We start from the raw sequence: 13,843 nt of genomic DNA, 5'->3' as shown, positions 1-13,843 counted from the left end.
TTTCAATATCTTGATCAATCAATTTGGAAATTTTTCCTGGAATAACACGCGGGATTTATTTTTCGTTGCTCGTAAAATGGTTTTTTTAATCGAATTCGACTGAATACGATTGTATTGTATTTTAATCAGAAATTCGTGAAATCGTGAAATAAACTGTGGAATTCATAAAAAATCAATTCTCGGATAAAAATATATTAATACAATGATGTTGAATTCAAGTATTTATCCAAACACGTGATTTTCGATGTCTAGCTGGTTCCAGGCAATATATTCGAATAACAAGAACGAAGTATCTTTTGTCTTATTTTCTCGTTGTCGTATGCTTGAGACTAACCCATATTTAAAAACATCCGGGAAACCCTGAAAGCTTTTATCTATAACCACCGTGTTTACCCAAGAATGTCGCAGTGCGCCTACGGCGACACGTTTGCATCTCGCCTTTTTCCTCTGGAATTAGTCTCCTCTGGTTTACTTTTCCTCCGTGTACCGTTTTCCATTTTTGTTCTCATCTTCTTTTTTTGTATTCATCTCGATGCTTTTGTTCCTCGGATCTCTGTCATTTACGGACAGAGTGGATTAGGTTTTAAGCATCTAAAGTGATTTTGAAAACTGGGACAGTCTGCTGGGACTCTTTTGTAAGCGATAGCAGAAAAGGAAAGCGCTACGTGAAATGTTCCTTTGACGATATCTCTTAGATTGCACGACTATTCTCTGGAATGGTTTCATGAATTTTATTTAAACACTCTCATACCTTTATGGCTTATGCTTTTAAAACTCTTCAAGCTATCTCAAAACATTATTTCGGGACAATCGAAGCGATAATTGAAGGTTCAGATCCATTTATTTAATTTACATATTCATAATATACATCATTTACATATTCATCTTGTTAATAAATAGCTACTTCGATGATACGGCGATATATACGTTCGCAAATTCATAACTGTATCTCTCATCTATTCATATAGCCCTGTATAAACAGTTTATTCGAAAAGCGCTACTAAAATATGTGCAAGAGTGAAAGTTTACTTTCGCCGTTAACAACGATCCAATTTACGAAACTTCTATTACGCAAAATTCCAAGCATTAATGTCAACGATCGTAGAAAATTCCAGGAATATTATTAGTTAATATTGCCGGTTATATAGCAACATATACGGTGACGAAATCGATGCAGAGAAAACGGTGAGACTGATCGACGTGATCCTTGATAAAATGTTGCCTAGGTTCTCGTTTGATTTTACACTAACGGGACGATATTCGTGGATGGGAGATTGTCAGTCGATGAACAGGAGCGAGTAGCATCTATTGAAATGATATCCTTTCTACTGGCGGAAAGGGTGGAGATGCTTCGGGGCGAATATGAGATTTCAGTGTATCTACTTCGCTTATTGCTTGACATATGTACCTATGTATTAAATGGCCCCATCCCGGGTGGCGTGCATCGAAGCTTTTCATAGCCTGGACTGAGAATGAAATACGAAAAGTGGGAAGGGAAGAAGAATATATCCCTACGGTGACTACCTTTTAGCCTCGCGTCCTTGCAACCGCCGCGTATATACCTTTACAGGACATGTGAAGTCGCGCAGTACACGCTTTGTGCGCTTACCATCAGTTATTTATTCCGTCGATCGCTTTAACGTCGACAGACTTTCCATTATTCGCTGCAACATCCTTTAAACGGGTTTTCTCTCTTTCTCTTTCTGGTTTCTCCCTTCGTTGTTTAATCACTGTGTTGCTTGATGTACTTTTTATTTTTATTTACGCGCAGGAAGTTGGCGGTCGTTCGTGTTACAAAAAAACATGTAGACAGTTATTGACATTTTTTTACGTTTTAAAATAAAAAATTTAGAAATAATTGTTTGAGAAATATTTTTAGTAATATTAACATTAATCTGTGACTGTTACTTTAAATACTTTAGACGTTACAAACATTGTCATTTCACTATCATATAACGGACGATATCCCGGTAATCGTCAATCATATATTTCACGATTACGATTTATAAAATCAAATTAAAATTTTTGTTAACATATCTCTATTTAACTGTACAAATTAAAGTTTAACGAGACATATGTGTACATTGTAATCCTATCTTGTTTTAAAAATTTGTCGTTATTTAAATTGAATTTATATTTCATTTAATTTCAAACAGATTTCAGCAACGTCAAATAATATTGCACCCATTAGTACAGAATCCAAATACCAATAATTAAACCGGCATGTCGTCATACAGTATATATAGTAGTACAAACATATAAATAGGGAGACGATCATTTATATTCGTAAATCGCATTATAGTAATAATCTGCTTAAATAAAACTAGTATTTTGGAATAGTCGATTCCCGTACTTCGTTTTCAAACCATTCGCCAGATAATCAGAGGATCTGAAATTTTGGTCTATTTATACCTTTTACAGCCCTTTTCCGATTCACCGATGGATTGGGACCGCGCCGAGGTCAGAATACCCGGGTAACCGAATATTGGTGCCATTGATATGCATAATCCTTTTACTTCAATATCGCGAACCGAATGTTCGAAGTAATCGATACACACACCTGGCTGGCACGTTCATTATACATGCAGTATCAACGTATATTACGACGCACGTTCGTCCATGGAATTACTAACGAAGAACGACAAAAAGTTAAAAACTTTTCCACTGCGAACGATGGAATATCTTTCCGCGGTTTTTACAGCATCTAATGCGAGCGTGGCGTTCCCGGGGAAAGAAAAATATTTGGGATATGAAAATATTTTCGATATTCGAATCGTTCGCGAGCAACAATATTTATACGATTCGTTGGTCGCGAACGAATTCAATTACGAGCCAAACGAAACTTTTTGCCATCGCTATATAAAATTCTCGGTGGCATCGCTGACCAATGTCGAGGTTCCGTTCAGAAAATTATATTCACCGGTTTTTTAATAGAAAAGCGAATTTTCCCGACTCTGTTGCCCAACGAATGCATTCGCCCACACGCAAACGGTTTCCTGATATTTCGTTTAATCGAAACCTGGAGTTTGTAACTGAGTTATCGAAGTCGGGCGAATTCGTTTGAAAATCTTCAAGTGTTTCCCTCCCTCGAGTTGTTCTCCGTCCGTAGCTGCGTACTAGAGAAGCACATCGATCCGTATCGATACACTCCCTGTTGAATTCACCAACCGAATTTTCGTTTCGTCGATTACGTTAAAGTTAACAACGGCTTCCGTTAATTCTTCGTTTTCGATCGCGTTGACTACTTTAGACTACTTTTTCCTTCTCTTTTCCTTCCTTTTCTCGGTCTTTGCGAGGCGAAGGCGGTAGTTGATGTCGCGTTCGCTCGATTACAAATGTGAAATCGATCTTTCATTGTCGAAGAATCGGCAGGGTACGATGGTACTGCCGTTGCTAAATCGATTCTCTGGAGATAGGTAGCTGAGAACGAACGAACCGCCATTCCCGTTTTCTAGTAAGGACGAAGTCTCGTTAGTCAAGCTGGTAATCAAAGCTTCGCTTCGATCTCGCTTCAAATTACTTCTCGTGCCTTCTCTGCTGGAAAAAGACTAACTTTTCGCGTATATTTCGCCCTGTAAAGTCTGACGATCACGTTCTGCAGGCGATGTTCTCTCGTAAGCAATAACGGCCGTTTCCTGTTGCCGTTCTTTATAAGTATACGGTGTAAAACTAATAGAATTTATTGGAACTGTCGATAATCATTAATAGGATGTTCCGTATGCTTCGTATGAAATATTAAATGAACTAACATAGAAATAATCCGTAAACTTATTAATTAAGTTCAAATTTATTTTATTTAAAAATTTTGCTTATTTTCCTTTATCTCTTATAATTAAATGCCTTTGTATAGTAAATTAATTCAGGATTTGGATTCGTTATCATAGCATCAAAAGAAAATTCATTAGCTGAGAGAAAGGAAATTTTATATAATTGGTCAAGAGCAAACTTTATTACAGTATTTTAATTTCTACCATAAATATATTATATTAATTTCGGATCTATTTGTCTATAGATAATGAAACGTAAACAATAATTATCTGACATAACAAACAATTACAGAACCGTGTTGTTGTCATACATTGAATAATGAACTTTTAATTTTATCAAAAATTTTACCACGATCGCCGCACGAAACTTCAGCGTGGAAAATTGCATTTGCGCTTAACGAGACAACTAATTCGATCACGTGGAAACAGATTTCAGAAGATTGCAGTTGAGTATTTAATACTCTTAATGAAACTTTACTCTCATTAAAGCATTGATCATGCAACATTATACATGTGTAATGTGAAATAATCGAGCTTGCAGAATGTAATTTGTTAAATATGTGCCGTTTGTGCAAACAATTGCATAATTCTCGCAAGTACTTGTTTGTTATAAATCCGATTTTATAGAAATACCTAATGAGCACGAAAGAATATTTTAATAAATTCCTGCAATTGTATGTATTTTTAATCACGTTTAAGATTATGATTGAATCTTTTATTCGCATATTCCAATAATATATTGTGAATTATTTAATTCATTACCATTGTATAACTTTTTACTACATTCACCTTTCGATCAGTTTCAAGTGATAAGAGAGTAAACGAATGAAACAAAAGAAAAACCTTCGATGAATAATAAATACACGGAAAATTGATTAATAAATACGAAATAGATGTCTACGCACATTTCAACTCTCGTTTTGATCACAAAAATGAAATTCTATTTTCGAGGTCATTGATTCCTTTGAAAATGTTGCGCAACGACGAGGTCAAGTGAACTGCTGCGGCAAGAAAACCTTCATAACTACATCGTTGAACGAGATGTGTACTTCGAATACATCTGATAATATTTGCAAACACTTCTGAAGGTGGTTATCTCAATCGAGTTTAATTTATTCAAATAATTCATCGTCTATTTTTGTCATTTATAATTGCAATTGGAGAGTACCCGTTAATTTATTAATTAAATAGTAATATAGCCGTTTATTAAATTTTCACTTGTATTATATGACTAATAAACAAGATTCATTGTGTTTACTATGGATGTCAATTACTGTAATTATATCTTAATTTAAAATTGCCTGACAATATAATTTAATAATTAATACGATTTAATAATATAGAAATCTTTGTATTTACATCCTCTAAAATACACGTTTTGTAATATATTACGTCTGAAAACATAATTGTACATGGAGGCAACGGCTAAATTACAGTCTTCGTAAAATTCACAATGTCATTTTATTCTGTGCTTACGCGATAAACTTCCCCACAAAGAGATCGTCCCTCGTAGTTCAAGTACCCTACACGAAACAACTATTCGTTCTCATCTAATCGCATCAGAGGACGCATAAAGGATCGCGATTGCGTTCGAATGCAGTGGTCCTGCGGCTTTAAAGCATGGGATGCATCATTCGATCTTATCTCGCGACGTGCTCGTTACGCTTGCGGCATATTAATGTCGTACCAGCGATTTCAAAAGAATCTGTCAGGCAAGTGATTTAATCGAATTTCTTTCTTAACGACATTTATGTGCTACACTTGGCGAGGGAGGGTTCAGATTAGTAACTATGTCTGTGCGAGTTCTTTTATAGTTGACTGCGAGTAAAAGTAAATACTGCATATGTATGATCTTTCATAAACACTGAAAATGGAAATTAATTATGGTGTAGGATTGAGCATTCGAATTGTTCTCAATGTTTCTGAGGTCTCTTTCAATCACGTTTCTTATTTTTTAATACACTCCCTATTTCAAATAGACAAACATGAAGACATTATGTAAACTTAGATTATAAATATCAAATTCATTTTTTTCACGAATAAGGAAACATTTTCAAAGAAACGAAAGCAAGATTAGGCAGAAGAAACTTGGAATAATATCGTAATAAGATTAAGCTGAAATATTCCTCTATATTTTTTGTAAAATTCATCGTTCATTGGATATTTCTCTCATTGTGTAAATCGATATCAATTTCCATTGGCGTTTTAACGGAGAGCGTAGAATTTAGAATGGGTTTCGATCCACCGAGCATAGAGCACAGAGTTTCCAAATAGTCACCCATGTAGTTCTATAGCATATAAGCTAAACCGTGCTCACTGTAGCTTAACTTTGCTGATCGGACGAAAACCAGTTCGCCCCGTTTTCTGCTACAGCAGTTGCTTCGCAATATAACCAGTTGTACCAAGATTTTTAATCGTCCAAATTCTGCTCGTCTCTGCCGATTGCAGTTTCACTGTTACAATTTCCTCAACTAATTCTCCTAACTATAATTTCTATTCTCATCTTAATATCCGTTAACGACATCTCGTATGCACGTGGACGCTCGTAGACATTGATTTCAGTTCCAGTTTCCCATCGTACGAAATTGCAGGATTTCGTATCGGTTAAATACCGGTTGTCGCGCGATCGGTCACGTTTACCCTTTCACTTCCCACACCTATCGCGTATATTGGACCGTGTTCTATTTAAACGTGCTAATAATAATCGGGAAGCCGGCAATCTCCACCGTTCAAACGTGCAATCTCTTCTAAATACAGTCCGAGGGTGTTTCGAATCAAAACATCGTGGTGTGCGCACGGCTGCTTTGGCCCGTTGGGCTATTTAACCAGCGACCGACTTCAAAGTGTGCATGTTTGAAGCGTTTACTCAGCAACGGGAGAAAGCTCGAACGAGCTTACTAGGTAGGGAGAGAGAGAGGGAGAGGGAGAGAGAGAGAAAGAGAGAGAGAGAGAGAGAGGATAAGAAAGCTGAAGCAGGGATAACACTCAGTGAGAAGGCATAGGAGAGTGAGAGTAAGGCACGAACCGTTTGGGAACAGTAGAAGCGTTCCGATTTACACAGACGTACCGCACATAATCCTCGCTGAAGAATTATCGCGAGCGTAGGCGAAAAACAAGAGAACTTTGCGAGAAGTTTCAGCCCCTCCCCATTGACGCAATTCGCTCCATATTTCCGAATTAACGGGTTAAACGATAATCCGGAATTATGTTACGTGGCGTAGTGTTGAAGCACACTAGCTTTGTCTGAAATTTCACGAGTTACGACGGCTCTTCATAATGTTTCTCTAGTCTCTCACAAATTGCCTGTTGTTGTACAAATTTACATGTATCACGTTAAAATTTGCTTGTTTAATAATTATTAGGGATGGAATGGTACTTTTTTACAAAGAATGTTTACGAAAAATTGATATATTAGATCTTTTTAATTTTCAGTGACGAACCTTTTTAAATATATAGTTAAAGTAGGAAATCGTATGCATTAATATTAACTTAGTTGTGTTTGGCTTAAAACGAGGAAACGTAGAAAAATAGAAGGAAAAGATAAGAAAAGGAAGTTCCGTTGTAGTTTTCTATCATATTTCTTTTTATTTTTGTTAATTATCAGTTTGATTATGTATAGCTATTTACCAAACCTTGGTTATCTCCAACTTCATTTGGAAATTCAAGCGGATCTGTTTCCATTAACTGAACGCGATGGCCGTTTATTTTAGTATATTGGTTTACAAATTGCGTTACTAACACCGATTAGTCAATCCATTATTTCTGCTCGTGATTATTTGCAGGTATTATGGCTATTAATATTGCTAATGCGAATATAAACACGGTCACTGATACTTACATACGCGATATGATGAACAACTTCTCAGCAGCTGTTAAAATGCTCATCAATGATTTATAAGAGCCGCTTTTAAACCTATACAAATATTTGAATATATTTTCCTTATCAAAACTTTGAGATTCAATTTATCTGCAGCGTACGTTCAACTTTCCATTTCGATGGATATTCAGTGGATTGAATATTTGTAAACATCTATTTCGTCGATTTTCCTTCTCTTTTATTCGATCCCTATTTTGGCAATTTTAGGAGGGACGAGACAAGAGATCATCGAGACTCGAGAATCACGCTCGAAGAGATTTGTTTTCACGAGTAACGGAATATAATACATAATTGTTCAGCTAATTTCTCGAAACTCTTACCCGTTCGTCCGAATATAAAGCCGGCACTTATGTTCTGAGAGATAGCAGCCTCGAGTGCAAAGGTATTGGAAAATAATGAAGAGGTTCACCCTCGCAGCTGTTGAGCCTCCCCGTGGCTCAATGGTGGTCTGTCGATGACAACGGGGTAATTACTTTTCAAGTAGCAGACGTGCAAATGAACGGCGGTTTAATCTGCCGATAATGTTCCAGTATCGCTGCCGTTTTTATATCACCCTTCGTACGAACGTAGGCAAAGACGATCGTATCGAACAGAAAATTTATTTCCGTCCGTGATTCGATTCGTCTGCGAGAATTGCTATAATCGGATCACGCAGTGTCGCGAGATGATATACCATAATGAAAATGTCTCGCGACTGGACTAGACTATTGTCCGAACGTGGTCCCTCTCGAACTCTGTCGTTGAAAGAATTTTAAATTTTCATTTATCGCCGAATCAAGATTGATGTCTTCTGATCAACGATCAGGTAATGTTTATTGCAAACGTAGCAGCGAAAGGGTAATTAATCTTGCGACTATGACTCATCGCGAGATTTTCACGTGTCGTATATCTCGTCAGCGATTTCGTTACGTTAATGCGGCCGATGTATGTAGCTCGTAACGTTTCGTCGCATTAGGAGCGTAATAATGAAATACGGGTTATTTACTTAATCGTCGTAACGTTTCTCTAGTCGCAGTATATTTCATAATTAAAGTAATGCATTAATATCACGGTGCGAAGCTTTTCCCCGTCTCTGTTAATTCGCGCCGCGACGAATTCTCGGAAGCAACTGAAATCTCGTTGATTACTAACCTGGCCGTTCTTCGTTCCACGTCACGTAATCCTATCGTTCATCGTGTACCATTAGAATTTATCGCGCTGAATCAAAGCGAACTCGGTTTAGAATCGGTGTCGAGAGTTTCTCGGGAACTCGCCCGCGACACACCTTTGCCCCGAATTAATCTCGCGCTATATAGCTATACGTTATTTTCTCATTTCTACGATTTCATCGTCGTTCTCTTTTCTGTGTATTATATACTTGGAACACACTTGGCCGGTGTATTATTACTGCAAAAAAGAATTTAAAGCTTGCACGTAATGCGCTTCTCGATAAATCATGGCTTATTGAACGCGCGAGGCTCAGTTTTGAAGCCCACCAACGGGGTGCCCGGCGTTGTTCGTTCGCCGTGATACGTCATAAGTCACAGCTGGTAGCACGTTGCGACGACATCATCCAACCGTCTACCCTTCCTGCCACCCCTTCTGTCAGCCACCCCCGTGGTGGCCCCTGCCTCGCTAGAGTTTGGCCAGCCTAGACATAATAGTGCCATTAACCGATTCTGTATCTTAGCAACGTAACGCTGCTCTCTCCTTCGTTGGACCCGTTTATTGCATTCTATGATTGATACTGTAAAATATGGTGTTTGTGCGTAGAAACCTCGCAGGAGGCCGACAATCGGTTTGCCCGACATTTCCACATCTATCCTAGTACCGTGTTGCCTTTGGAAATAAACAGATATATTGATCGAGTTACAAATTGTATCAAGGTTCTACTCAGAAGTCTCCAGTGTCTATAAATGGAATTGTCTACAAGTATCGGACGTATAGTTTGGTGTAAATGTAACAGATGAAGATCGTTTAAATATTATACTTCTCCAATGTACTTGTCGTAATACGATCGCTTCGCACTGACAGGGAATCTTCCTGAGTGAACGCTGTATCAAATTAAAAGTATCCGAACACATATGTTTGACACTTATAGGAAATTCTAGCTTAACACGACCCACGATCGAGTTCTTTATCATCGTAGAAAGAAAATATTTTCTCTAGACTGGAGAGAGTGAACGATTAACGTCAATAAACGTGACACGTAGTTCATATATCACGGATATGAAGATCAAAGGTTCCAAACAGGCTGGGAAGGATCTAATTGTGTTTGAAAAGACGAATGGGAGCGACGATGGTTGTTGATATTGTTTATGACCATGTCAGAAGCATGTGCTGGCTGTCTTTGAAGGACCCCCATTGGAAAATTGGACGACCTTTTATCTCGCTCGCGTCTAATCTTTCTTATTGCGTATATCTAATTTTTATTTCCGCGTTTCGCTTGATTTTTCAAGCCTAGTGCATCGTGATTGTCTTCTCGTTTGTTATGTACCAATCATTCGTTTGACGTTTCTTTGTTTACCCTGTCCTCTGCGTCACTTGCACCGTTACAGCGCTGAAAATATTTTCCACTACCGCAAGCTATCAGCTTTCGGTCGCGAAATATCCATGGTATTCTTCGAAATTCGCTCGCGGTCGATCATATATTGATAATTAACAATGGCCGCGATGATTATCTCGCGGAAGATAGAAGCGATATCGGCGATAGAATCTGGCGAATAATGCTGTCAACCGTGATGGACAGCTGTAGTCACGCGACGACCAGATAACGCGTAAGCAAGTTTACCGAATGGTCGTGTTTGTTTAACGTATTGTCCGAGCAAATAAATGTTTTATGTCCGTCAACGCGATAGATCTCTCAATTCGCGCCGGTTTTCATACATACCGGCAATATTTCTCTTTCATTCATAAATCGTCGTCGTAGCGAGGCGGTGGCGTTTACCTTGCTACTACTTTTGTCACAGACAAAGATCCTAACAGCGGTCATTAAAAATCACACCACAGAGGGGTTGCGATCAGACAAGGGTTGTAAGGACTCGAAGGGGTAAGTTGCCGTATGGCGGTTCGGAAAATCGTGTAGAATACAGCCCTCCTTTCCATTCGCGAGCATATTACGCGCCACCTTGAAATGCCTGTAACCATCGATCAAACCGTAATTCCCATACATGTCGCCGTTTTTCGAGCCTGTTGAACTTCGATAGAAGCGTGTAATGCGATTCTCGAAGAGGTATATTTTTACGTTCACTGGGTTCATGTTCCAGCGGATTAATCCTTCGAGGAACAAATATCTTGAAAAATAATATGGAAGATCTGTTCAATTTCTGATTAACTTCTAACACATCGATCGTTGATATTAGATTAACTTGGGCTAAGATTTGTTGCTTTGAAGTTTCACAAGACGAATACAAAATTTTCGACAGCTTCCTACTTCCTTTTCTTTCATGATCAAATAGATAAAATCGAATTTTGATTAACAAATAAATTATTTCCGTTCATAGAAGTGTCTATCTTCGATAGGTAGAGGATAATTTACGACACTAAAATTATGGATTCCGTGTTAATACATATTCACGCAAGTCAACAGCATATGTGCATCGATATGGTAACTATTATCAGACTATAGCGGGTTTGTTGAACTATACCGAAAGAAAACAAATGGTGATGGATGCTAAATAAGCGCGCAATATCACGTTGGAAGTAATCAATCCTACCTAACGCCACTTTCCGTACCGCTCTATTCTCCGATTATGCAGATCATTTTGCACGTTCCATTGAATTATTGCGATGATATTACGCGTTTGAGCTCTTCGCTCGTGACGCGATTCTACTTTAATACGACATTAAACACTATTCATTCTGAATCGATATTTCGATAGACAATAAATTGTATTGTCGTAGCGTGTTCAATGAATAAAACAAGTGTTTGGATCTCGGTCTTCGTTGTTAGAGATTTTTCACTACTTATACATTCTCATGTGGTCGCATTTTGGAACTTAAATCCGGGTCGTTTTTTTGTACAAACGCGCGTGATCTCATTTATGGATCCGTGTAACGATAAAAAGCGGGTGCATTTTACGTTGGAGCACAGTTACGGATGAACGTGAAAATAAAACATCGAATCAAGTGATCATTTGATAAAACTTTAACAAAATGCCAGAAGCTATCCCTGCTCGGTTAAACAATAACAAAAAGCGATGCCAATATTGCTAAATGTTTATGTCACTTGTCAAGATCCAATTGAATATTTTACGAAATATATTTGACGTGGAAAAATAAAAATTGCAGAACAAATAAAAATTTTGGTAACGTTCCTGTTTGAATTTTTAACCGCGATTTAACTGATATTTATTTTATCGGTTCCCTGTGTTTTATTGCTAAATGTTTTTTTCTTACTCGAAATTTTCGACAAATATTGTATATATATTTTTATTTTAAATAAATCCTTTTATTCTGCTCACAATGATCAGACGCTATAAAAAGAAATTTTACAAAATTTCACCATTCAATTAAGCATTCTGGAAAAATATGAAATCAAATTGCCAAAACGCAACGTATTTATTTTCGTTCGAAACATGTCGGCACGTACAAAATTCTCTTATTAAATCCATCGTTCAATTTTTATCTTAATCCCACCTTGACCTCTCTCTTCGGTGATCTTTCTTGGTAAACCATTTTTCCCTCTTTCTCTTTCCTCTGGATTTACAGAACGCTATAGAGATACTTTTCTTCATACGCGGATGTAATTCCCCGTACAAATGGAGGTTGTTCCAGGCGAACTCTTGGGTCACGTCGACGACCTAACTGTCCTGACACCACCCAGCCTTTTATACCAAGGGTTACCACGCGAAAGTTCGGATGAAGGAAGGGGAGAATCCATAAGCCGTCCTTCTGGCCTGGCCCTCATCCTCCGACATCTTCTACCCCCGTCTTCCACTCGCACCATGGACGCATCTCACCATAGACTCCGCTATATGCAATCTTGCGTCTTGCTCTCGTACTCACAATCTCACGTGTCTGCCAGACCTACGCCCAATTTCTTATCGTATCTGCTTCTTTCAGTTTTTTATTTTCGCCTCGAAACAGATATTCCCGGATCCTTTCATCTTGTCATATGTCATTTGATCACTTCCACGTTCCGTGCTTCGCCCTTTTAAAAAGGGAAAAGCCTGCTAGTCGTTTGTAGCCCTTTGTGAATTCTTATCGTGGGGACTGTACAAGATAATGATAGGGAAAATGGTTTTGTTCTGAATTTTGCATCGATACTGATCGATGTGTCAGCTGTAGGATTCTCTTTGATGGTTGTTACTAAATATTGTGAAGTGAAAATTTAGCGATCGAGGTCATTTTTTAACTATTACTTTAGCATGTGGAGATATAGAATGGTTACAGTCATTTGTATTGTAGCATTTATATTAATTATTTATATTAGTTAGTAGATACTAATATTAATAATATATTATTAATTGATTAAATTCAAGCGTATTAAGATATATAATTTACAAAAATTTCATATTGTGAAAAAGAAATACAGAACCTGAAATAGAATTTCATAATGAAAAGTAGATTCATATTCGATTCAGTCATGTTTGGTTATCGTTAAAAAATTACTTAAGTTAGAAGAAAATGTGGGAGATTCATCATCAATATACCTACGTTTTATGTTAAAGTCCTTCCTAAAATTGTTTACTTATCGAAACAGTGGCAAGATTGTAACGCGAAAAGATCATATTAGGATTAAATGTGGAATTTATCTATTTTCTTATATTCAAAATCATATCAAGCAAATCATATTCAGCAGATATACTAGTATATTCGAAGTAGTTTCGCACAAACTTCAACTTCACTCAAAGTATATCTCTCAACCATTCCACTCCATTCATAGCATTTACACCGCTTGGCCAATGGCCGCTTCTATTGGACTTTCTGACGAAATGGTAAATCTAAGCAGTTCGTAGAGCCAGTTAAACTCTCTTGGAAGATTGATGTTTTTAGAAAGGAATTAGCCCGTGAAAGGAAAAGGAGAGGTCCTCTTAAATGGAAAAGTTAAGTTCGACGAAAATGCAGTCTGTAAACTATGAATCCAATTTTAGTCGGTTGCTCCTTATCAGTGCCGAACCGGCGAAACTCCAGGGCTCTGGTAAACTTTCGCCGTCTGCTGTCACTTCAAGCAGAATCATTAAATTAACAAATCCGCTCGCCACACGCCGGACAATTT

General features: G+C 37.6%; 1 protein-coding gene across 2 annotated transcripts in view; it reads left to right on the top strand.

The window, feature by feature from the left end:
• The window catches only part of Sema2a (Semaphorin 2a), a 559,198-nt gene that overhangs the window by 98,821 nt on the left and 446,534 nt on the right, over positions 1-13,843 (top strand). The window lies entirely within an intron of this gene.

This window comes from Bombus fervidus, chromosome 1 (assembly GCF_041682495.2).
Source record: "Bombus fervidus isolate BK054 chromosome 1, iyBomFerv1, whole genome shotgun sequence".
NCBI classification, from domain to species: domain Eukaryota; kingdom Metazoa; phylum Arthropoda; class Insecta; order Hymenoptera; family Apidae; genus Bombus; species Bombus fervidus.
This window is presented reverse-complemented; position numbering and strand designations above follow the sequence as displayed.